The sequence below is a fragment of the Crinia signifera genome, chromosome 4, assembly GCF_055691185.1.
Source record: "Crinia signifera chromosome 4, ASM5569118v1, whole genome shotgun sequence".
Lineage (NCBI taxonomy): Eukaryota > Metazoa > Chordata > Amphibia > Anura > Myobatrachidae > Crinia > Crinia signifera.
In genome coordinates, this window is record NC_139220.1 from 217,790,823 (window position 1) to 217,818,796 (window position 27,974).

Here is a 27,974-nt window from a genome sequence, read left to right on the forward strand (position 1 = left end):
GGCCTTCCTGGGATTGGCCGGATGCTCAGGTGCGTGGCGGGGCTGAGGCTTCCCTGAGTAAGTCGGGCAGCGAGAGTCGCAGGGGGCAGCCTTCTGGCCATGGTGCTGCTGCGGCTCACAGAGCTGCCGACAGGTCTGGTGCCCCTACTCCCAGCTTTGATCCAGCCTTTCTTTCTGTGGAGTTGTCATCAGTAGCGGAGCCTTAGCTCCTTTAGTTGAAGGTTTACCTGGGCAGGCAGGAGGTGCATCATCAAGTAGGCGCAGGTCTGCAGGGAGGGAAAGAGAGCTCATCCCGGGCTGCTCTGCGTTTGTGAACGCTTTCAGGGAACTGGGCTCTGCCGAGGCCGGTCCATCCCGGGCATCTACTCAGGGTAGGCAGAAAGTTACTCCATCCAGCAGGCGCAGAAGTGGGCGCAGCGGGCGGAGGCAGTCCCCCGGGTCCCCTTCTTTTGTATCCTCAGATGCTGATGAAGATCTGGGCTTTGAGGCTGAAGATACTGAGCAGGAGGAGGATGGAGACGATGATGATGATGACACATGGGCGGCACAGCCTGAGTCGGAAGGTGAGGTTTCCTCTGAGGAAGACGGTGATTCTCTGCATGGTTCTTCTTCTGTTGGTTCTCATTCGAGTCGTTACTCCTCCTCTTCCTATTCTTCTTCTGCCGGGGGGTCGGAGGTAGGTAGTACGGCTAAGGCCTGTAAGCACGCTGCTAAATATGTGAAAAAGGAGGCTGGCCGTCAGGAAGTACGCAGTAAGCGCAAGCAAAAGGCATCCATTTCCCGCAGGGAGAGGAAGAGGAGGAATCTCCTGGCTGTTGTGCATTGTGATTATACTGTGGTGCTTCGTGGCCTCAGGGAGAGTTGCAGGGCTAAAATCGAGAAGGGTGATTTTGCGGACTTATTCAGCTTAACTGATGAGTCCAAGAAAGCTTACAAGACAGCTAAGGCCAAAGGGGGCATAGGGTCGGATTCATTCCGATCTTACGATAATTGACTGGCCGGCTTCTGTGTCTTTGCAGCATGCTATCTAGAGGACCGTCCTGATGAGCATATGAATATCATCAGGTATATTCATATGGTCCATGACATATATATGAAATATGGCGGTGTGGCTTGGAGGACATATGATGAGCAGTTCCGGTGCAAGCAGGACTGTCTACACATAATGGATTTTGCCTGCAAAGATGTTGAAGTGTGGATGGAGGTGGCCAAAATGCATTCAGAGGTGGTCGATGGGGCGCGCCCCACTCTGCCTGTGGCCCCTCCCAATTATGGCCAGCAGCGTGCTAGTACAGAGGCAGCAGCTCCGCAGCGTTTTCCTCCCAGGGGTAGAGCATTCACCCCGGGCACAGCCAAAGGGAAGTGTTATGCCTTTAATAATTCATATTGCCAGCAAGGTCAGCGCTGCAAATACAAACATGTGTGCATCAATTGCTCCGGTAATCACCTGGCCTCGAACTGCTTTCGAGGTAACCACCCCAGAGGGGCGGCTGCACAGTGAGCCCCAAAGCCCACACCCGCTGGTGCATCTCGTTAGGGCACCAACAACAGTACTGGTCAAGGCCATGCATTCTTGGCTCCATCAGTACCCTGACAAGGTTGTAGCTGATTTTCTGTTAAAAGGTTTTACTGTTGGTTTTAAACTTCCTGTTCAGGGTGAGGTTCGTGGGGGCTCGTTTAGAAATTTGCAGTCCACGGGCTCTCTCCCCTCAGTTCTCAGAGAGAAAGTGGACAAGGAGATCCAAATGGCGGGTCCTTTTTTGGAGCCTCCTCTGCCGGACCTTATCATATCGCTGGTGGGGGTGGTTGCAAAGAATGTCCCTGGGAAATTCCGGCTGATTCAACACCTCTCCTATCCTGATGGCTTTTCGGTAAATGACGCCATTCCTTGGGAGTGTTGTTCAGCGACTTACCAGTCATTTGACGATGCTCTGGACATGGTCAGGTCATTCGGATCGGGGGCCCTTATGGCCAAAATCGACGTAGAGTCAGCCTTTCGGCTTCTCCCATTGCACCCCAGTGCATTTAGGTTCATGGGCTTCCACATAGGAGATGAATATTTCATTGACAGATGTCTGCCGATGGGGTGTTCGGTATCCTGTGCCTATTTTGAGAGGTTCAGCACCTTCCTGCACTGGTGTGTTGAGAAGTATGCAGGTGTGAGCGGGATCGCTCATTACCTGGATGACTTCTTATGTGTGGGGCCCCCGAATTCTGGCCAATGTTTGCACCTTCTGTCTACTATTCGATTTCTTTTTCGGCAATTTGGCGTGCCGATTGTGGAAGAGAAGATGGAGCGTCCAGCCACATGCTTGTCGTTTCTGGGGATCCGGATCGACACGGGTGTGGGGCTGTGCTGTTTGCCCCAGGATAAGGTGTTGAAGCTGAAGGAGACTATCGCATTGTGTGGCGCATCGCGCAAGGTTACTCTGCGGCGGGCGCAGTCTCTCTTAGGGCAGCTGAACTTTGCTTGCAAAGTTAAACCAATGGGTAGGCTTTTCTGTCGCAAGCTGGAGCGTGCCACCGCCGGGGTCAACAGATCGCATCACTTGGTGTGCCTCTCTGCCGAAATTCGTTGAGATTTTGCCATTTGGTCGTCCTTTCTGGACGATTTCAACGGCATTCGTATCTGGTTGGCTCATGTGGTGGACAATTCTAGATTACAGCTATACACGGATGCGGCTGGCTCCATGGGTTTTGGCTGCTTTTTGGATGGCTGCTGGTGTGCGCAAGCTTGGCCTGCAGAGTGGCTGCACAATGGTCTCAACGGAGACATGCTGCTCTTAGAGCTTTTTCCAATCATGGTTGCGATGGAAATCCGGGGGGGGGGGGGGGGGGGGGCATTTGGCGAACCGCAGCTTGCTTTTCTGGTGTGACAATTACAGCATGGTTCACGCTATTAATAACCAGAAAGTGAAGTCACCACTAGTCTTGAGGGTTCTAGTACAACTGTCTTTGCAGTGCTTGCATTTTAACATCTTGTTTAAAGCTATCCCGGGAGTCCGGAATGAGATTGGTGACGCGCTGTCTCGTTTTCAATGGGAACGCTTTAGACAACTGGCTCCAGGCGCTGATGCTGTTGGGGTTTCGTGCCCGCTTTATGTTTTGTAGGTGATCGGGCCGGACTGGAGGGGCTAGCGGAGTTGTCCGTGGTACCAGCTACTCTTAGGACATACCGTCAGGCTTGGTCGGAGTGGGAAGCTTATTCTGGAGGAACCGCGCAGCCAGTCAAGCATGGGCAAAAGCTCTTGCTTTCTTTCCTTTGGAAACTATACAACGCAGGCAAGTCCATGGCGGTGGTGGCACGTTATCTAGCGGGAATAGCTTTCTTTGCACAGCTGAAGGGTCTCCCGGATTTCACGGAGGGGTTTTTTGTGCGGAAGGCTATGAAAGGTTGGTTGCGTTCAGCTCCCATCGCTCCAGACTGTAGGCGGCCAATAGATTCCTCTCTCCTTCTTTCTATCTTAGGTAAGGTTAGTTGTTATGCAGGGTCTGCGTTTGAGGCCTTACTTTTTCGTTTGGCATTTTCTGTGGCGTATCACGGGGCGTTGAGGGTTTTGGAGTTGGTATCCCCCTCGAAGTATAGGCAGGCAATGCTGCTCGAATCAGACATACGCTTAGACGGTGGGGTTCTTTAGTGTAGGATTAGGTGCTCAAAAACTGATCAGGCAGCCAAAGGGACTTGGGTACAGATGGGCCCCGTGGTTCCCGTTTCAGTTTGCCCGGCAGAGTTGGCTAGGCAATATGCCCTTGTCCGGCCTGCGGCTGCAGGCTGTTGCACTATGATGGGTCGCCATTGACCAGATATCAATTTAGCTGGATGCTGCGTCAGTGTTTGGGCAGACTGGGATTGGCACCCGGGGACTCTGGTACCCATTCTTTTCGCATAGGCGCGGCAACATCGGCGGCTAGGGCTGGCTGGCCAATGAGAGATACAGTAGGAGCAAGTTTCATCTTTGCTCCTTTGCCCATGACTAGCCATGGCTATTCTATTGTTCTCAGCTGCAATACGTATTGTATTGCAGCTGAGAACAATAGAATAGCCATGGCTAGCCATGGCTAGCCATGGCTAGCCATGGCCAAAGGAGCAAAGATGAAACTTGCTCCTACTGTATAAAGTGGTTAGGTCGTTGGCGCTCTGCTTCCTATAAGAAATATATTCGTTCTTACCTATTGCCCTGATGGTCTGTGCATGTATGGTTTCCAGTTGCTTGGTTGTACTCCTGTGTTACCCCTTCCCTATTGATCTTCCTACTCGGGGATTAGCTACGCTCTGTTGTTGGGCCAGCATCCGGAGTTTTCACGCTTTTTTGCCTGACCTGACAGACTGAATTCGGCTCACTTCAATTCGGCTCCAATTTAGAGTCCCTTTAGCAGGTCCAGACGTTTTTCCTCCGGTCGAGTAATCCCCATTTTTCCTTGCTCCCTTCCATCTCCATTACCTACCTTTGTACGTGACTCCCCCTTTTGTGTCTAGGAGTGGCTTCAATTGGCATTGGAGCAGTTCTACCGCACCAAATTTGTGCAACCAAATTTTTTCTTTTTGGCAGATCCTCCTAAAATGCATATTTACCTGTCCTTGAATAAAAATTCAAACTCCTCTTTACACAATTCTCTCCCTATAGGTGTGGGCAACGATAGACTCAGGGTGTGGATAGTGGGTCACTCTTTCGTGCATTGGGCAGCGGAGCTGGTAGCTTCTGGTGGTGGACCTGTTTTTGAGTGTTGTCGCTTGGTGCATTGGCTGGGAGTGAGGGGGATGTCCTGGCGTGAGCTAAGGGCTTTCCTCTTGACGTAGGTGAAATTGTATGGTTTGCCTGACGTGCTCGTCCTTCATCTGGGAGGCAATGATCTCGGGAAAATGTCCCAACTGGAGCTGCGGGCTTTGATCCTGAGTGATCTGGCCGCCATTAGAGCTGCTTGGCACCCTGATTTGGTCGTTTGTGGTTCCCCGATTGTGTTGGAGAGGAGCGAGGGATTACCGGGCCATTGATGAGGCAAGGAAGAAGTTGAACTCAGCGGTAGCCCGCTGGTTTCTTGAGTCAAGTGGTGCGGTGGTTCCGCACGAGCGCCTTAGGTTCCGGTATCATCAGCTCTTTAGATCTGACGGAATTCATCTAGTCAAGGCAGGTCTGTTCTTGTTTGTGGAGGACCTGTTGGTAGTGGCAGAATTTGTCCTTTAGAATGGTGTCGGGGTGGGGCCTCCGGGACCGGGGTCCCCGCTTTGGCGGGAAAGAACGGCATGTTGATAGAATTTAAGATGTTCTTGAAGTTCGGTGCGCTCGCCTCTCATTGGCTTAGGCCTTCGCTGGATCACCCGTTCGGGGACAGCGACCCCACCCGGATGAGTGGGTAGTCAATGCAGTAGGTGGGGTGTATACCGCTTTGTGTTAGGCCGAATTGCGTATGCTAGTTTGGGGTGGAGTTTAGATGATTAGCCGTTCTTTCTGGGCCCCCATTAATTAGTTAATTTATCCAAAACTAAAAATTAGCTTAATATTCATAAATAAATTCAGCTAACAATTTCTGCCAAACCTAAGTCTCCGTGTCTTTATTTCTGATATAAAGTATTAAGAATTTAAGTTGTCATCTTACACATGCTACAGGTCACACATCTGCTGTTACAATGTTTAAGGGTAATGGTACCTCTCGTGGTAGAATAATTATCAGGCTACTGTCCCCATCTCCTGTCTCTCCTCATCAGTTTAATACTGCTTTAAGGAAACTATTCTGGTTGCTTAAAGCAGCATCCTTAAAGGATGCTGACTAGGGATGCCAATCCCGGGGCATTTTTTCAATCCCGGATTCCGGGATTGAAAAATGCTCAATCCTGGGATTCTCTGGAAGTTTGTGGTTTCTATTATTTATTACAATTCTGTAGTGTTCAAATTGGGACTGCTTCTATGAGCCAGTCTGTGTCACTTAACATTATTAAAACCTAAATATTGAATAATATATGCAAATATAAAATAACCTTAGTCAAAACCACTGAATTTACTGTTGTTATTTTGACCTTCTAACCCAGATCTGCCATCAGTTTCTAATACTCCACCCCCCAGTGAAAAGGACAGCAGTTTGAAGGCGACGCACAGATTTATGGTAAATTTGATGGTTTCTATAAATTTAGTGGGGAAGAAATTGGGATGGGTTTTTGTATTGTAAAATGAGGTTTCTCAGCCTTTTTGCTTCAATGTTGAGGTTACTAAATCACAGCCGTCCCTCTGTTACAGTATTTCAAACTCATTGTTTAGTAAATTCCCCCTTTTGTCCTTTAGAAAGGAGCTAATGTAGGGGATCTACAGTGCCACCTGCTGACCTTAAATGGAATGGTAGCAGCTATGTATTAATTATGTCAGTACTGTAGGGCAGACAAGATTTCCTGTCAATACAAGCTAAGCCCCAACATGGAGCTATGGTTATAGTGAATTTAAATATACTTTTATCTTGAGCTGAAAACTGCAGCAACATGTATGATTTGGTCAGGTCTTATACTGCATTTATAAAACAGTAGATGGTTGCCTTGTACATTCCCAGCACTCATTGGAATGTGCTTATTATGCATAAGGAGATGGCCATGCATTGTACTTTTTATTACTTTACGCTACATTCAATTTATATGAGAGGCAAGGGGGGTGGAAATTCCAATTACATTGATTTAACATCAATGGTAACTTTCCTTGACAAGAGATTAAAGACTGTGTCCTATATTTAGATTGACTAAATGTACTTTGTTACATTTCATGGGAAACAGTCATATATCCCTGTCTCTGGGCTCATTAACCACATTGTTTAGTCCTTGGCTCTGGCTTCCAATGAGCATAACATCTGCAGTGATAAGTGCAGTTCTTATTCATTGTTTAACCTTTATCTTCTAGAATACCAGCCCTCTCTTTACATGAACCATAAAAAGGCATCCTATAGCACAAAGAGCAAACCCCCTCTGGTGTTACTCATTACTGTGTGTCTCAGCTGCTTTCCTTCTCTATAACATTTTCTCTGTGACTTTCCACATCACAAACTGTGCTCCGTAACCTCCCCGTACAAGGGGAAATATACACTCTATCCCTCTCTTATAACCGCCTTTTCGCTACTCCACACTTTTATTGATGTACTTTTTGGCTGTCGGAGTCTGCAGCTCATAGTGGCTTCAAGGAAAATTGATTTCAGAATTTAAAAAAAATAAAAATAAAAAAACAGTACAAAAAATAGAAACATTGATCTGCCAAATAAATATATTCCTGAAGGTTTTTACCTCCCTCTAAGCCCACGATGCCTCTGGTGAATAACAGTACTGGCAGGTTAACGCAGATGAAAAGCCTCATAAAATTAAAAATCACTGCAGTGAGTATTAATATGGGAAGTTGGGAATACGTACAATAAATCAACATGTACACTGTGATATCTAAGCACTGACATTGCCTGATATTTCCCATTTCTCTCTTTTATCATCTGTATTACTTATATTGAAGGAAGACCTCCAGGTTTCTGTTTGTTACTGATGTAAATTACTAAAAATAATTACTTTCTGGTGTCAAAAAATAGAATATACTGTATACTGATTGACAATGACAAACAGGGTGTAATTAGTCATCTTACATAAGCACAACATTAATAGGGCAGAAGTTAATGAAGGCAAGCCCTCTAATCTCATAACAGACGGGTGCACGTTAGAATGAAAGGTAGATTATTCAGGCACTCATTGGTCAAATCTTAAAAATTATTGTACATTGTAATTAAAATCAAGGAATTAACCTGTCCATGCATGGTCCAATACAGACACAGGGCCACCAAGCATCCATGTCTCGGCCTTACACCGTTATGTCCAGTCTGGCAAAGTCAGAAAGATCATAATACACACTAATTCTGCAACGGTAACAGTATTTTTAGTGTATTCTTGGTTATAATAAAACTATTTTACAAATCGATAAAAAATTAAGTAAGTGAGAAAGTAAATGGAAAGGATGATGGGGAATTGGAGGATAGGTTACAGCTGATCCAGTGGATAAGTCAAATGAAGACCGTGTCATGTTTACAAAAGCTGGCATTCAAAACTCTTATTCCTTAAAGACATAAACTCATAAAGAGATGGTAGTTTGGGGAATAAATGAGTAATTGCTATAATGCTTATTATAGCCTTCCATGTATATAAAGGAGCATATGAAACTACTGTATGTAGACTTGGAAGTTTCCAAACTGCAAAGAGCAACAAGAATCAATTCCTCCGTAAATCATACAGAATCACCATCAATCAAGCATTCTGACATTTACTAAGATTGTGTTGTCCAGCAAAACTCCTCAGTAATAGGACTTGTGTTTTGCTAAATGTGTGTTGCCCTTTGCTGTTTATATTAATATTACTGCCAGTTGTATCCGTCTGAGATATAAATAAAGGTTGCGCCTCCTGTATCTGATATCGGAAATATTACAAAATTGAAAAATTTGGTGACTGAGTTCTGACCCCTTTGCTTTAGGCACTACATTATTAATATATTTATATATATATATATATATATATATATATATATATATATATATATATACGGCACGAGAGATTGGCACTCTGGATAACGAGGGAATAGTCAATTGCCGCGGTGCCTTCCAGGAAAATAATATATGGTAAAGCTTCCCCTAACACTGCACACCAAACTGGCTTCTGTGATAGGAAAAAAAAGGCAGCACTCTGCGGACTTTGTCAAACACGTACAAAGTGTATTAAATCATAAGAGAGACAACGTTTCAAAACCCAAAGGTTTTTTCCTCAGGTCCACAGAAATCAAAAATGTCATTTTTGATTTCTGTGGACCATTTTTGATTTCTGTGGTCCGCAGAGTGCTGCCTTTTTTTTCCTATCACAGAAGCCAGTTTGGTGTGCAGTGTTAGGGGAAGCTTTACCATACATATATATATATATATATATATATATATATATATATATATATATATATATATATATATATATAAATTCCTGGAAGTTCCGCACCTATCATAGACGAGTCACCACGGTGGTGCTCACTCCAAGGATGAGATATCCAAACAATAAAGAGCAAAAAAAGAGGGCACTCACCAATCGTTGAATGAATTTGAAGAAACAACGATTTATTAATGCTTACATGACAGGGCTAACGTTTCGGTCTTACACAGACCTTTGTCAAAGCCAAGCAATATAGAGAGCAGGTCCTTCCACCATGAACACCCAATTCATACTGGCCACCATAGCAGTATATATACCTGTTACACATCACATGGTATATCGTACAGCCAATCACAGTCACATGGTATCAAACTAACATTATAGCAAACCTACATGGCTAATACACCGAAACGTTAGCCCTGTCATGTAAGCATTAATAAATCGTTTTTTCTTCAAATTCATTCAACGATTGGTGAGTGCCCTCTTTTTTTGCTCTTTATTGTTTGGATATCTCATCCTTGGAGTGAGCACCACCGTGGTGACTCGTCTATGATAGGTGCGGAACTTCCAGGAATTTACATATGGGACTGTGATACTGTTTGACGACATTGTGTGAGCCCCTTGTTCCAGCACTATACTTCTATATATACCCTTGTTGGTTTGGACGACTACTTATACCATACAGGAAACCATACACACCGGGACACTTTTGTTCTAAAAATCTCTCAAAAACTTGAGTTGTTTTTTGGATATTTTAAAATTTTTGGTTTTTGTTTGTCTGACTCTACCAATTTTTTCAAAGGACCTCTGTATGGGATTTCCATCTGTCTCTGTAGACCTTTGCCTTGGTGTCTGTCTTTATTGATTTATTTACTAATAGGGTTATGTCTCAGGAAAGCCAATTCCTTGATGTACTTACATTGAATCGTGCACAGGAGAATTTGGTGTCTCTCACTGATGAAGACGCCGATAAAGTGTTGTTTGATTTGACTGAATTTGGCCAACTGCCGGCAGACACCCCTATTGATCTCTACCACAGAATCTTAAAGTTAAGACATAGGGAAGTTGATTTAACACTACACAGGCAATTTCTGTCTGAGTACTACAGAAATAAAAAGATCCCTAGGGGTTTTAGAGTGTCAAACATACCTACCCTAGGCAGGAACAATTTGGCATTCTGCACCCGTTGGTGTGGTGTGCTGAATAAGTGTTCTCTTGATCTAGTCCTATTAGTCATTGAAGAGGTTGGCACCGAATTGGCCAAAGTTCGTTTAGAGATTACTGAATTCAATTCATTACACCTGACACGACTCAAGACTGAGAAGTCTGAGGACTGGCTACTTAAACTTGGGGAACAAGTCAGCAAGTACCAGGCAGACTTGGTTACATTTAAAAGAAAGAAATTAAATACAGTAAACGCTGATTACAACAACCATCAGGTGTATCGGTGGTTAAAAGGTGATACAAGACCCTCCTATCCCCGACGTACTGCAGCCTTTCATAGGTATAGATCAGCCAAGGATTCTGAAAGTAATTACTCCAACTCTGATAGTGATTCCATCTCAACCAGGCCCCCCAGGGTTCCTTTTTTAGGCCGTGGCACTCAGAGGTCAACAGGCCACCCGCAACCTGGGCCAAGAAACACCCAACAAGACGCGGTGGTAGGGGGTGGAAAAAGAACAAGAGACAAGAAAGCAGCGAAGTGATCTTCAATCTCTCGAGTACCCCCCTAACACCGGTTCAGTGTGAGGTTTTAGCCCCTGGTTTTTCTTTTGTCCCGACAGTGAGGCCGGATCATTTTGACCTCACCGTCGATAATTATAGATTTGGGCGCAAACTGTGTCTGCGTGAATTTTTCAGTGAGAAAATGGAGGAAACAGTGGTACTCTCTGATTTCCATAGACCGAGTAGGTTTGACCCCCAATCCTATAATCCAAGCATCAGAAATTTCTTACACTTGGTTGAACATGACATGAGTAAAAAAAAACCCACGAAAGTGTTTAATAATTTGACACCTGGACAAAGAGATGCACTAACAGGGTTGATGAAAAATGACCAGATTGTTTTTAGACGGGCCGATAAGGGCGGGGCCATAGTCGTTCAAGACTGGTCCCAATATGACTGTGAGATTCGGAGGCAATTGAATGACAAGGACACATATGAATTGGTGTCCCCTAACCCGATGCCTCTGATCAAGAAAGAGGTTGACAAACTGGTTGATGAGGCAGTGACACATCGGTGGATAGATGAGAAGATTGCCCTCTATCTTAAGGTCGATAATCCCACCTGCCCGATTATTTATACTCTTCCGAAGGTGCCCAAATCGCTGGAGGCACCCCCCGGCAGGCCCATTATATCGGCCATGGGGTCGATATTACAGCCTCTGGCGGTTTTTGTTGATAGTTTCCTTCAGCCTCTGGTGTGTCAACTTCCAAGCTTCATCAAAGATACTTCTGACTTTTTATCTAAAATTAAGGACTTGGGGCCGGTCCCAGAGGGTGTGTGGTTGGCATCAATGGATATCAACTCTTTGTACACCATGATCCCGCATAAGGGAGGTGTTGAGGCCTTACGTTTGGCACTCCAGGTTGGTGCCCATGGTGGTCCTCCGTCCGAATTTTTGTTGGCACTGGCATCAGTGATACTGAGCAGAAACCATTTCAGCTATGGTAAGGATTACTACATCCAATGGACGGGCACCGCCATGGGCTCCAATCTGGCACCTTCATATGCCAACATATATATGGGTCAGTATGAGAGTACTATCTTGTTACCACGCTTTGGCTCCAAAATAAGATTCTATAAACGCTTTATAGACGATGTGTTTCTATTGTGGGATGGCACCAAGGCAGAATTTTTTGAGATGGTACAGTCTCTTAATCAGCTTGACAATCCGATAAATTTCACATATAACATCGATAGTGAAAAAATGAACTTCCTTGATGTCACCGTCTACAAGGATGGCCATACTTTGAGCTCCACCCTCTTTCGGAAAGAGACCGACCGGAACACTGTCCTTTACGCCACAAGTCACCACCCGCCCTCCCTCAAAGAGAGCCTTCCGATCTCTCAGTTCCTCAGGGTTATGAGGAATAACAGCTCTGATACCTTAGCGGAAGAACAGCTGACTGATATGGGACAGCGGTTTTTGGAAAGAGGGTACTCACCTTATACCATCCAACGTTGTCTGACTAAAGCCAGAGCAAGGTTCGAGGCCACTGACACAAAACGTGTATTCGATCAGGATCATATGATCTACACATCCACCTTTAACACCGACTCCCACCGCCTCGAAAAGGTGGTCAGACAACATTGGCCTGCGATCACGTCTGATGCCAAATTCCAGAACATCAGCACAAAACCTCCTATGCTGTCGTATCGTAGGGGTCCTAACTTAAAACAGCTTCTCATGAGACCAACCCTACAACCAGCTAAGGGAGCATCAAGCTGGCTTACTCCTGGCCGCAAGGGCTGTTTTCGATGTGCGGACTGCACGACCTGCAGGTCAATGTCCTCTGGTTCGACATTCTCCCACCCGCATAGTGGCAAGTCAATACAGATTTGTCACAGGCTGACTTGTACATCTAACCATGTTATCTACACATTGACCTGCCCGTGTGGTCAAATGTACGTCGGAATGACGACCCGTAGTTTTAAAGAGCGCATGTCGAATCATCGCCACTCAATTCGACAAGCGCTTGATACAAATAAAAGTGATAAGCCGGTGGCCCTACACTTTCTCCGTATGGGACATTCTATCTCAAGTCTCAAATGTATGGTCATCGACCACATACCTCCACTCCCGAGAGGAGGCGATCGGGAACGAAAATTAAAGCAGCGAGAGGCAAAATGGATTGCGACGTTGGGGACGGTCACCCCGAAGGGACTTAATGAGTACAACTCCTTGAATGTATTTTTGTGAACCCTAGCTGATTTTGGTAGAGTCAGATAGGATACTAATAAGGCATCCTATGTTTCATTTTACCCATTCTTTTTGAGTGGAGGGCTGTGGTCGACACTGTCAACATCTGCCTTTTTTATCTATATATATGTTATATGTTTGTCTTGTTTGTAATTTTGTATAATCTGTTTTTTGCATACTGTGAGGTTTACCTGACCACCTATATAGCAGTCTTAAACCTTTCTATATCATATTACTTTTGTCTTCATTGGTTGTCATGGTGACTTGGCAGCGTGTGGTCATCAGAGGGACGCATGTATTAATTCTTTATTAATACTAGAGTTTATTGCCCATTGTTAGTGCTTCTGCAGCGAGTCGTTAGTGAGAATACTCACTTTTTCATTTTTTACTTTTTGTGCCTATAAAGACGACATTGCGCAGTCATATATGCATTGTTTACGTATGGTTTCCATGGCGCCGTTTGCGCCACTTGATCCGGATGTAGTACCCCGCTTTTTTTCCTCCAGTTCCAGTAGCGCACGCAGGGGGGGTTTCTGAGTACCCAGAACCCCCCCCAGGAGTCTAAGGATCCTCACCTGAAAGCTGAGGGTCCCCTCTTTCCATGGATATAAGAATTGTAAAAATCGGCCCTTGGGAACCGGAGATATCTGACTTCAAAGCAATGGTCCCCATCCAAGCCTGTTAATTGTTATTCCCAGTCAGATATTTCAGGTTCTGTCTAACTTAGAGTTTTTCTGAGGGTATATTCCAAAAGCTGAGATTCTCCGCCTTTGATGGACACTAGAAGCTTGTCTCTACTTTACCCAGAACCAGAGATATCAGCCTTCCAACAGCTGGTTGCTGCTCCAGCTCCACACACCTGGTATGTAGTTTTATATATTCGTTGGCAGATTGCTCTGCCTCCTGAACTCTGATCCCCTAGTCCCCAATACCATTTGGTAGGTGGGATTCTATAGTTTTTAATTCCATTAAAATCTAAGAAATCTTTTTCCGGGAACTGGAGATATCTGCAGTCAAGCAAGCTATCCTCCCACCAGAAAATTATGAATAATGAGCCCACTCCACTATATACTCCTCCTCTGCATATTAAAAATCCTCTACCACCCTGGAAGTTATGTATCAGGGCCCCTTCATTCAGCCCAATGCCCCCTTCTCCCGCTCCATCTCCCACCATCTGTGCAGTAAAGGGGTAATTAGTGGAAATTACTGATCCAGGCCCTACATGCTGAGCGGTTGATATAATACCCCCTACCACCCGCAGGACATCAAAGCTTCCCCCACCCCTACCGCTGAAGGATCGGTAGGGGCCCCAATACATTGCTATGCCCAGGGGTCTACACTGCTGTTGATGCCCCTATATGTATGTATGTATATGTATGTATATTTATATTATATATATATTTTTATTTATTTATTATTATTATTATTATTATTATTATTATTATTATTATTTATAAACATTTGGTCTATCTATAATACTTTAACTGACCCGGCATATACTGGGTCACCTAAGTGTCCATCTCCGGGTTTTGCTCCACACTTCTGGAAACCCCCTTCTGAAAATCCTGCGTTTGCCACTGAGTTCTGGGAGGTTATCATTGATGCACAGACAATATGAAATAGGCACTTCCGGGATCTGGCGTGTGTTCCAACAGCGTGGAACGCACGCTACTTCCGGTTTCGCGGGGTTGTATTTAGATTTACCCTGTTTTTCAGCCCTTTGTCCCGTTTTTTCTTATTAAGTGACCCTGATTGATATAACGCTATGCCAACTTGCCATATATGGCGTTGTTTGCGCTACTTGATCCGGATGTAGTATCCAGCCTTTTTTCCTCCAGCTCTGGGAGGTTATCACTGACGCGCAGACACTGTGAAATAGACACTTCCGGGATCTGGTGTGCGTTCCAACAGCGTGGAACGCACGCTACTTCCGGTTTCGCAGGGTTTTACTTAGATTTACCCTGTTTTCAGCCCTTTGTCCCGTTTTTTCTTATTGAGTGACCCTGATGGATATAACGCTATGCCAACTTGCCATATAATATGTGTATTAGCCATGTAGGTTTGCTATAATGTTATTTTGATACCATGTGACTGTGATTGGCTGTACGATATACCATGTGATGTGTAACAGGTATATATACTGCTATGGTGGCCAGTATGAATTGGGTGTTCATGGTGGAAGGACCTGCTCTCTATATTGCTTGGCTTTGACAAAGGTCTGTGTAAGACCGAAACGTTAGCCCTGTCATGTAAGCATTAATAAATCGTTTTTTATTCAAATTCATTCAACGATTGGTGAGTGCCCTCTTTTTTTGCTCTATATATATATATATATATATATATATATATATATATATATATATATATATATATATATTGTAAAAACACACTGCTGGCCAAAATTGCGGACACTTTTTGAAATTTTAATGTTTTTCAACTTTGAATGCATATAGAAACTGTTACACTTCATGCAGTGCAATGATTCATATATCAAACGAAAGAAAATTTAATGCTGAATTCAACACAATAAATATTTCAGGTCAAATATGACCACCAGCTTACGCAAGCTGGCCGTAGGATCTGGACACCCAGGTGAAGTCTGTGTATATTTAAAATGATAGCAAACGCTCAGCAATAAAAAATAAAATAAAACCTTTCTGCGTATTTTCCTGTTTGAGGTTTTTAAATGAGATAAAAAGCAAACAGAAGTCGGTCTGAGACCGTAAGATTTATTAAAGATAACTGAAAAGCTATTCCATTTCCTATTTATTTCTGTGGTGGAATATACTGTATTGGATTGCAGCAGTAGTATACCATTACTCACATTACAAATCCCGTCCTAAAGTATGATACAATATATAGCCATACATAAATCTGGTTACTTAAATCACACCTACAAATTCTGGAAGAAAGAAAAAAACTTATGTATCAAGACTCACACATGCATATGTAGCATAAGCTAGACACACACTGCATTGCTTCAGTTTTTTTTTTTTCAAATAAATGTTATATACTATTAAGTTTTAACCCTTTGAGGGCCAAGTGAATTTGTCAAAATAGGTGTAAAAATGGCCAAGCAAACATTTGGATTCCTCATAATGACTTGTAATGCTTGCTTTATATAGGAAATATAATATTTTTTTACACAACATTTTTTATTTGATTTATATAACAAATGTAGCGACGTTAGCATTTTTAGCCGATATTGTGCATATCTCTCTCAGAGATGTTGGCACTCAAAGGGTTAACACTACACACCCTTAAGCCTAGCATAAGAATAATGGGTACTTATGTAATATCTGGGCTCCCATTTTTCTTATGAGACCACGTCCCCTCGCGGGGCTCGCTGCGCTCGCCACGCTTCGGGCACTATATAAAATCAACTCCATGCGTAGTTGGATAGTAGGGGTATGAAAAAATGGGGTGCATTTAACATGGGAGCCCAGATAATACATAAGTACCGAATAAATGTTTATAATATTCATTAATCAGCCAAATAAGACAAGTAAAGTAATATAAAATTAAAAAGAGAAATAGGAAAGTTAGAAATAAAGAAAAACCGTAGTGCCATAAAAGTCCTGTTGGTTTTGGAAAACAAGATTTTCCATTCCTGTAGGATAGTGTTTAAAGGTTTATATTATTAGTATTATTATTTTTAAATGGCAAAGAGCATCTTCATCTACAGTACATCCAAAACGCTACAGAATATAGACCTTATTTTGGTCTGATCCCATGCCGGGTGCGTGCGACCACAGTCTGTTCGCTGGGTGCATGCACCCAAGGCTGCGGCTGGGGGCTTGGGGCAGCGGTGGATAGTTGCACCCATGGGACCGTCCAGCAAGTCATGGGCCTTCCCATGTTAATGCTGGGTCTTCCCATGTTAATCGGGCCATGACTTGGGTGCGGGCAGCTTACATCACCCATTTGTCAGCAGCCCGCCCATTTCCTTCCGAGGTTGCACAAAATTTAAGTGACCTGATAGTCCTTTAGATGTGCGTGCACGTTCCACATCATTCGATGGTTGGCGACCATCGAATGATGTGGGTGTTCACTCACAGGCTGCGAATGGATGTTTATGTTAGACATCCATTCGCAGGCCCTGTGTGCGAACACACGCTGCGAGGGGGAGCGTGTGTACCACCATTCACATGGTGTGTTTTGGTTGACTCACAAGGGTACGAATTCACATCCTAGCAAATCAACCAGAATAACCCCTATGTGTGCGCTATATAAATAACTGGTAATAAATAAATAAAAGTTTCAATTAGAAATATGTGTGTAAAGCAGTGGTTCCCAAGCATTTCTGAATTATGGTGCCCTAATATTATTATTTCTTATTGAGAAACTCAGGAAAACATATTAAGTAAATTATGTTTCTGTTTTGAATTGGTACTGAACCACCAAACTGTGCCACACATGCAAGTATCCCAAGGCATCCCAGGGTGCCACAGTACCTAGTTTGGAAACAACTGGTGTAAAGGCTTGAGGATGTTGTAGAGTTTCTGTACACACCAGTAGATGCCTTGCAACTACAAAAAGTCCAGTACTGTAACTTGGAGTGGAGATGATTATTGATGATGAAGCAGGTACAGGTAAACTCACCATTACACAGACATACTGTTGATGGAGCGGAGCATGAGTGGAGTAGGATGTCATAGAACTCAGCAGCCAGGGATTGTATGTACGTACTGGGCAGTTGTGCACTAAGTTGTTACAGCACCATAGTACAAGCCACGGCTTGCATAGAACAGGAAATTCTATGCTACTACCCAGACCCCTTCCCTCCCCTAGCAATATTCAGGCTTGAGCACAGATGGTTAAATTAAAATAACTGATATACTAATTAAGTAATCTGTGTGCAAGTATAGACCTGCATGTGCACAGTAGACTCTAGCACAGCACTAGATTCTACTAATGCTTACTGCTGACAGCAGCTGGCCAAAGATGAGGGGGCCAGGATGGAGGATGCATAATTGCCCCTTCCTCTCATAATACACCCCTGGTTCTGTGATCATGTTTGAAAAACCGCAACTGTTAAAAGACTTAAAAAGCATTTTATAAGAATACCATCAGTCATCAGTCTATATCAGTGGGTGCTCCAGCGGTGACGATGTAGCACAATTCGAAATTCGAATAGGGGAGCCACACCCACTGCCACCAATTGCAATTCCAAACTGACTTACTGGCAGTTGGTGTTCTCCCCTATTTGAATATTAATGTTTCTTTGGAATGCTTATGTATGACAGGTATGATTATTAGACTATAGATAATTCATTGTTAAAAATATCTCATTAATTATTCCTAGAATCCTATTAAAGGGAGGGTTAAACCTTCACTTCTCCCAGCATTCCAAACTGTAAGATGGTCTATCTTCTACAGAATCTCTTTTACATTAATAAGAGCATTTTTGGCTTTACGTTGACATTTCGATAACAAAGGTAATTTTATCTTTTCATAAAAACTTGAGAAGTCTAGAATACAAGAATGTTTATCCTGAAATGTTGCCTGTTTCTTGGTATAAGAATAAGAAGCTTTAGGTTTTACCAGTTCTGTAGCTAGAAGACAAATCTGTTCTCAACATACATGAATATAAAAGTACCCAACCACCCCCGCTCCGCCCCCAGTCTCATTATTGTACAGTGATCTAATGCCAGACTAGGTTCTATATTTTTTTTATTCTGCCATCATTGACAGACAATTGGTAAATCCTTTATTATGACAATTTTATTATTTGCAACATTTATTAACTATCTCTACCTATGAGAATAGGAGCCATTAGGGGTTTGGGTTACTCATATATTAAATGTAGTACTGATAATAAAGGATAAAAAAAAGGATATTCACAAGTGCCTGAAATATATAGAAATGCCAAGAATTAAATATGGCCTGGGGTTTAAAACTATGTGCAAATGATTGATTGTTTCTAGGATTCTCTGTTCTCAGTCTGCTGCATTGAGAAGTTCAGGTGTGTGGAACTCTACTAAGTATAATTACCGAAAAGAAATCTATTTGAAAAACTCATAACTTTGCTATCGACTGGAAATTCATTCTAAACGCCAACACACTGTATTATGTCAGTAGCTGATGCTGCTTCTCTTGGCTGTCGCTTTCTAATTGGGAGAAGTACAATAGTAGCTTCTTATTTTAAACATAGAAACAAAAACACTGCACATCTAATCTGCCCATGTGTACACACACACACACATACACACACACACACACAATTACAGTAGTGCCGTGGTTCCCAAACTTTTTGAATCAAGGCACCCCGGAGTATCAGAATTTTTATTTTTTAAACATTAGTTTTTATTAGTTTTACATGGTATTGGACAAAGTTGTAAATTACCGATGCATTAAAATTAAAAAATGTTTGGGGAAGGGGAAGTAAAGGGAGAGCACACAGTGAAACAAGTTTTCATTTACAAATCAATAATTCTATTACTATATACACCATTCAAATACAGTAATTGGCATACATAGACTAAACTATAGAGAAAGGTCAAAAGCCCATTCCATAATAATCAGATATAAACATAGACAAGGAACCAAAATCTAAACTCTACAGTGGCCCGCATGTTCTAGAGGTCTGATATTCAATCCAGCTAAGCCACTTGATTAATGGGTTGGAGGTCGAAGGAAGTGTAGTGCACTCCTGCAGTCTCATATTCACAGTGATGTTGAACCGCTTGTTCTATTTGGGGATAGTTGGGATTCGGGTGGAGTGCCAACACTGAGCAATCATTTTTTGATGTGATCAAATATGACCCATAATATATCTGTCATTCAGAATTCTTTTAATGGCACCCCTAATGCAAAAGTTTCTCATTGATAAAATCAGAAGAAAAATATAAAATTACGTAAAAATTGTGTCACCACCTTCATGTCAGTTATGTAGTAATGGGCAGGAGTCACTTCTGTTTGTCCACAATTTGCCAGTTACGTTGAATAATTTGAATTGGTCAATAGACCCCCAATCCAGGGCATCCCTGTAAGTCCCCCAAGGCACCCTAGGGTGCCACAGCACACAGTTTGGGAACCACTGCACTAGTGTTATTTTTTGTCTGAAGCATATTAACCTACTAGTATGTTTTTATAATTTGTGAGGACACGGTAGACCTTTGAGGAAACCCATGCAAGTATGGGGAAATTACACAAACTCCACACAGTTAGGCAGGGCTTAAAGTGGTCATGAAGAGGTGGTGGAACACACTTTCCTCTGCCACCTTATTCCTCCCCCATTAGTGGTTAAATTTGAGTTTTTGGCACCCCCCTTCAAACGAAAATACTTTTCTGTTAGAATTAATGTGCTGAGCCAAAATGGAGGTTAAACTATTTCCACATCACCATTAAAGGTGGTGGAACTCAGATCCAACCTGTTTACCCCACTTTAAGCCCTGCAGTTAGGGCCATGATGGGAATCGAACCCATGTCAGTGATGTGAGGCAATAACGCATGGAAAATAAAAACTCATGAATGTTTTGTTGTACTGGATGAATATAAGCTTTTTAAATTAGATTTGTATTTATTTCTTACTGTGCAATGTAATCTTTAGTCAATCAGCCATCCCACTCTTACACTTTTGTTTGTCTTCTCTGTTTGTTTGATTTGTCTAATACAATTTCCATACTGGCAAATGGAAACTGCCCCTAGATATTATCACACACTGGATTTTACATGTTTTTCTGCTGTTGCTCTAACATAATTTTCTTTTTAATACATGCAAAAATAAAATAATTTGATTTGAAAGATAGGGGATAATACAAACTAGTAATTTATGCACAATAACATTTGGAAATGGGCAAAGCTAGCAATGTTTGTATAATGTCTGAATAATAACAAAGACTTATTTTTTCCCACAAGAATACATTAAACTGTTTAAACGTCATTCTTGTACACGTCCACAGATTCTTAAGTGAAACAATTTACAATAGTTTGTAGCAGGCCAGAAGAGAAAGACAATGGCATTTCTATGTTAAAAGAAAATAATAATATGCCTAAATAAAATAATTCTCAAGTTAATATTTTTCATGTTTCCTTTACACATGCATCTGTACGCAGTGGCATTGAGAGGGGGGAGCCCCCTGTACAGGGAACTGGGCAGTGGGGAGAGAGAGATGACAGGCTGCTGCCGCAGCAAAGCCTTTCTTCCCAGCTCAGCGCACACGATGAGCTGGAGAGAGAGGCAGCGGCAGTGGCAGTCTGTCCTCTATCTCTCCCTCCCCCTTTTTTTTTTTCCATGGGTGTGCCACCCCACCCCCTCCCGGAGGCCCCACCGCCACCTGGTGTCCATGCCCCCTCCTGTGCACCGGGGCCCAACCGACTTGTCTGTGCCCCTGTCTGTTGTATTTACGCAGTTCTGGAGTAAAAGATCGATACTGTTGACCAATCATCCAGATACCATTTACACAAGCCTGTTTTATTTGCAGGTCTCTCTGTGCTGTAACATCTCCCCTTTATATGCCTGCAATGGGCTAGATGTGAAAGTCAGGCTTTCTATCAACTTCCATACAGTACCTTATTATTAATAGCAGCTAAATATCCCCAAGGATAATACAAGGGGAAAATAGAAGGAAATCAACTGATAATTAATAATCATTCAATAAAATCCTCCCAATAATGACATTAAGGGCCTGGTTCAGACTTGCTTGCTAGGCTGCATATATTTTCAGCCTAGAGAGCACCCCACTGCATGCACTGCCCATTGTCTGAATCCTCTCACTATGCAGCGAGTGGATGTGTATGCCTACACATCTGCCCGCATGTGCCCGCACAGAGGAAAAATCATTCGATGGTTACTCCCCATCAAATGATTTTTCCTCTGTTTGCAGCTAAAAGTAAGCCAGTACATACTTTTCAGCTGCACGATGACGTTCGAATTGGGGGCGGATGCTGACATCATGTGACATCATCCGCCCGCACCAAGCAGGCAGAGGCACTCCTGTATTCACATGGTAATAAAATCAAAACAACATCAATCGGGCGCAACAACACTACCTAAGCTCCGCTAATCAGTCTCCACACCAATCTGTGTTGGCTATATATAAAAGAATGTGCTATGGCTGCTCCCAAAGGCAATTCTGGAAATTGCAACTTGAAAATGGAAATTTAATTAGGAGTTAACAATCAATTAGTTATATGTATATAAAAATATATACTGAAGTATATCTAACTCAAAAGAGAGCGCCACACATCTGAATAGTATTTCAAAAACTTCATATAAAAATGTATTATATAGAAAGGAAAACAATAAAATTACATATAAAATCACAGTACACAGTATCTTAATAAAGATTATCCTCAATAGGATGCAAATAAAGGCATGGGCCAATGGTAACACTTGTTACTTTGTTGGATGGTAGTTCTGTACAGATGTGGAATATTTAATTGGTATGCATAAAGAGTCAGTTGGTGTTGACCCTGTAAGCTCCAAAGGGTTAAATCGATTTTGGTAAAAGATTTATAGTTGAAGGGTAAATGCAACCAATATAATAGGGATTCAGTATTGAATCCCGGCAGTCGGGATCCCGGCGTTCAGAATCCCGACGCCGGAATCCCGACAGCCGAAATGCCGACAAGGGGGGGACGTGGATCGCCCCCCCTTGCGGGCTCGCTGCGCTCGCCACGCAGCGGGCCCGGCATTCCTCTCGGCTGCCCTGTTGGTAAGGGACAGGGTAAGTGTGCGGGGACAGGTGTGGTAGGAGACAGGGTAAGGTACAGGTGAGTGTGCGGGGACAGGTTTGTGGGTGACAGTGAGTATGCGGTTTGGGGGGTGACAGTGATTTTGTGGGGACAAGTCTTGTATGGGACACCGTTATTGTGCAGAAACAAATCTGTTAGTGGACAGGGATATGGACAGGGTCAGTATGCAAGGACAGGTTTGGTGGGTGACACTGAGAGGGGGACAGGATTAGGGACAGGGTGAGTGTGCAGGAACAGGTGTGGTAGGGGACAGGGTTAGGGACAAGGTGAGCATGCGGGGACAGATTTGGTAGGGGACAGTGTTAGGGACAGAGTGAGCATGTGAGGACAGTTGTGGTAGGGACAGGTGAGTGTGCGGAGGACAGATCTGATAGAGACAGGGTGAGTTTTTTATTACAGTAAACCCCACCCACCCCCATGTCCTTTTTTTGACTGTTGACTGTTTAGTACAGTGTTCCCCTTCTCGCACTTTTGTTATAATCCTAGGGTGACCAATTTATACCTTTAATCCGGGACACATATTAATTACACAGGTTGTGGCAGTTTAAAACCAGGTGAAATGGAGTCTTGAGGTGTGGCAGTTTAAAACCAGGTGAAAGCCAGCCACAGAACCTGTGTAATTAATATGTGTCCCGGATTAAAGGGAGGAGTTGGTAATCCTATATAATCCTCTCTTTTTATTGTTGTGCTGCAGTCAGCATTTCTCACCCATCTTGTTTTTACTCACAAATCTCCAAGCTTCTGTCATACAGCGCGGCACTGCTGATCCCGGGAACCGGTGCTGCTGTCTAAACAACCTGTCGGCACCTTTTGTTTTTCTCTGCAGAGCGTGCAGCTACAACAGCGGGTCAGCGGCAATCTGCCAGTTCTTTCTTGCTATATGTGAGGCGAGTGGCCATAGGAAAATTCAGACGCCGGAAACAATCCCCTGAAACTTTTGCATACCGTATATCACTCTCGGCCCCATTGTGTAATAAGGGAGCGGAGAGCGGGTCACTGTATGTGCCGCAAAGTGCTGGAGATTTGCTTCCGACATCGGAATTTGCCCATAGCCACTCACCTCACATATAGCAGAAACCGTCGCATTGCCGCTGACCAGCTGTTGCTCGCGGTGCAGAGAAAAAACAATCTTCTAAATGACAGAGGGGGCACGTGCCCAGGTGACACACCCCCCTCCCCTGAATCTGCCACTGGTAGGCCTGAGGCTAAGCATTATTCCTCATATATCCCAGAAAAACCCATGCCATGATTAACTCAGGCTATTCTGAGGGCAAAAGCATGACATTTCCTCCCAAGATTTCATTATAGACCCCCCCCCCCCCCTTACCCAGGTACTTATATTCTTGAAGCAGCTACTCTGCTCTCTGCACACAGCAGTGGGCTGGGTGGAGAAGGAGAAGTAAGGAAGGAGGGGGAATGGAGGGGGAATGGGATGGGAGTGAGGGGATCCAGCTCTGCACAATCTCAGTCCCATTGGAATTCATACTCTAAATCCCCTACTAAATGTCCAATTTAGTCAGCAGCCATGTTGATTCAGGCTTTGGATGGAAGTGAACCCAAACAAATCAGGGAAGATCATACAAATGCCAAGACAGATAGGGCCCATCAGATCAGAATCAGCTTTATTGGCCAGGTAGCGTATACTAGGAATTTGTTTTCGGTTTGCTGTGCAGCAGCCAGGTGGGTAACAAGTAAACAGCATAAGGTATAAACAATAAACAATATAAACAGGTGGGGGAACATGTACAGTCATACAGGAAGTTATTCAAAGGGTTATGGCACGACTAGACAGTGAGGTGTTCCTCAGTTTACGTGAAAGAAGGTGAACCGCTCGAAGGAAGAAACTTTTTAGGCTTCTGGTGGACCTGGTGGGAATAGCCCTGTAGCAGCTGGTTAAACAAGCCATGGCCAGGATGTAGTTGGCCCACTTTTTTGCTCTGGACAGGTCCAGGTCCTGGACAGAGGGAAGGTCTGTCCTGATTATCCTTATTAATGCCAAATAACAATATACAGTAATGTACAATTAGTAACCAAATTTTTGTAGAAAACACACATCATATCGCTGCTGCATGTGTCATTCTTACCCTGCACTGTGGACATTTTGAAGTAGACAAACCACAAAATATCTATCAATCTGTAGGTGACACATTCACTTTAAGGTATACGTGTTGGTGTAATAGGATATATTGCAAGCTTACATCTGCTTTGATATGACCACTTCACAAATTTATATTTTAGACCATAATATCTTTCTCTGTGAATAAAGTCATAAAAAATGTCATGACGTGTGAACCAGTGTGTATGGTCCTTCCCTTCTGCTCATATGCATCAGTTCTTGCTTTCCCTTTCGTTTCTTTCCCTTAACAATTATAACGCGAGCCCCGGAGCTAATACCTAATGAACATCTCAATTGACTGCCACAATTTTGCGAACTGGGTGGAATTAGACTGCACCATATTCCCATAAGATCACAAGCCATTTATGCTCTTGGAAATTGGTGAAGTGCTTAATTTTATCTTGCAGAGTCAGTCATTATAAACGTATTTGATGGCAATATGGCTATCCAAAGTGTGGAACCATATCCGTATAACAGGTTTATCCAAGTATGAGTAATTCATGTATATCTACATATAGCAGTGCATTCTATGTTCTGAGGAAGACATACTATAATGTAGTTAACAGCACTGTGAACAGTACATTCACGTAAAATTATATAGTACGAGGTATCGTTAAAAAATGACAAGACTGGGGCTATCATTTATGTTTAATTATATTAAGTACATTTTAACTCCATTCTCTTTTTTTGTGCTTCTTTTACCTGGAGATGCTGCTGCATTATTATTTTTCAATGTTCACAGGAGTGCTGTAGCTCATTATCTGTCAGTTGTCTCAACAGCTCAGTTGTTTTTGACTTTCCCTCATTAACTGTTGAAAAAATGGGTTCCCTTAAGCACAGATATGACTTGTGTATGGACGTTGTGTATGGAGGGTGTTCTAGCACTGCAATCTGTTTTTCATCCAAAAACTGCCACACAGTAAGTTGTGTGGGCTGATGCAGTCTCCTGATGGAGGATTAACCCCTTCCCGACATATGACGTAAATGTACGTCATATGCCGGTTGCGGGGGAATCAAGCCAGCTCACGGAGTGAGCTGGCTTGAAAGAGAGCAGGTAATGGCTGTATATTACAGCCAGGTACCTGCTCTCACGGCCACGAGCGGCGAGTTCGCCGATCGTGGCCGTTTAACCCTTTAAGCACCGCGGGCAAAGCGCCCGCAGTGCTTAAATAGCTGATCGGAGGGGGGGCGCCCCCCTCCGGCGCCGATCGGGGCCCCCCGCGGCGAGATCGGAGGGTGCCGATCGGTTGCCATGGTAGCCAGGGGTCTAATGTAGACCCCTGTGCTGGCCATGTCAGCATTCCTATTACATCCTGCCTGAGGCAGGATGTAATAGGAAGTGCTGAAAATCACTATGTTCAGCCATAGAGCTCTATGGCTGAACCTAGTACAGGCGATCGCGCCCCCTAGTGGTCAAGTACACTAGGGGGCCTTGTAGTAAAAGTAAAAAAAAAAAAAAAAATTAATATTAAAAGTTTAAATCACCCCCCTTTCCCCATTTCACAAATAAAAATAAATAAAAAATAAAAAAATAAACATATTTGGTATCGCCGCGTTCCTAAAAGTCCGATCTATTAAAATATAACATTAGTTATCCCGCACGGTTAAAGGCGTAAACGGAAAATAATTCCCAACGCCAAAACTACGTTTTTTGGTCGCATCGCCTACCCAAAAAAATGTAACTAAAAGAGATCAGAAAGTCGCACATATCCCATAATGGTATTAATTAAAAAGTACACTTCAGCCCGCAAAAAATGAGCCCTCACCCAGGTCCGTAGGTGGAAAAATAAAAAAGTTATAAGCCGCAGAACATGGCGACGCGACGCAAATTAGAAAAACCGTAAAATTTTCTATTTTTTTTTTTTGTGGTAAAACGTAACGAAAACTATATGTTTGGTATCACCGGAATCGTAACGACCCATAGAATTAAGATAACCCATCATTTTAAACGAACTATGAACTCCAAAAAAACCGTAACCAGCGCAAAATTGTGGAATGGCGTTTTTTTGTTTTTTTTTTTTTTACCCCACATTGAATTATTTCCTGATTCCCCAGAATATTATACGGTATAGTAAATGGTACCATTAAAAAGTACAACTTGTCCCGCAAAAAAAAAGCCCTCATGTGTCTATATAGCCGGAAAATTAAAAAAGTTACGCTTATTTGAACGCGAGGAGGAAAAAAAAAAAAAAGTTAACAAAAAAGGCCTCGTCGGGAAGGGGTTAAACCATTTTTCCACAATTTTCTCTTCTTCTTATTCTTTCGCACAAGATTTTTAGAATTTTTTTGTAGTAAATGCATTTAATTTCTGGTACCTAGTCTGCCAACATAATACCCTCGATATCAAAGAAAACAATTAACGTGGCTTTAAATTTGTCTTCTTCAGTCTTGGTGATGATGGTGGTTTCCAATGGAGTTTTGGCTCAGGGTGGTACTGGAAGATCCAGGTTTCATCACCGGTAATAACTTTATCTAAAAAAAAAAAAAAAAAAATAATTTCTTTCTGCTCAGCAGCAAGAAGCATTGGAACCATATTAGCACAAACTTTTGTCGTGTTAAAATCTTCATTCAAAACTTGCCTCACAGTTTGTATGGCTATACTTATCATTTTTGCTCTTATTCTGATGCTGAATTGATGGTTAGTTCAAACTATTTTCTAAACTTTTTTCACATTTTCCTTTGTTTTTGATGTCCAAGGCTTTCTGGGGTATTAATCATCTTCCAGATCCTTACGACCATTACTAAATCTTTTGTGCACTCTAAAAAACAAAGAACACACTCTACACTGGGTATCAGTATGATTACTCTACACAGTACTATTTTTCTGGAAATATAGGTTCAGGAACTCCAGGTCTGGGGGTGGATCAATTAAATAATAAAAAATATATATAATAGAGAGAGGGAGAGAGAGATAGATGTATATATTGTATTGAGAAACAAAGGCACTCACAGGTGACTTTAAAATACAACTTATCTGATGATGTCATATTTAATTAGAGGTTCAGGAACTGAGTTCCTGCTGGTTCCTGCTGAAAAATAGCACTGACTCTACAGGATATAAGTATTATCACTGGCATCTCAGATGGTGTTATGGTTAGCATTACTGCCTCACAGCACTAAGGTAATGGGTTAGATTCCCACCATGGCTCTAACTGTGTGGCGTTTGTATATTCTCAACTGTGTCAGTTTCCTCCGGGTGCTCTGATTTCTTCCCACACTCGAAGGTTGATCTGTAAATGTGTGTGCGTGTACATGTTGTGGGAAATATATATTGCAAGCTCCACTGGGGGCAGAGACTGATGTAAATGGCTAAATATTACCTATAA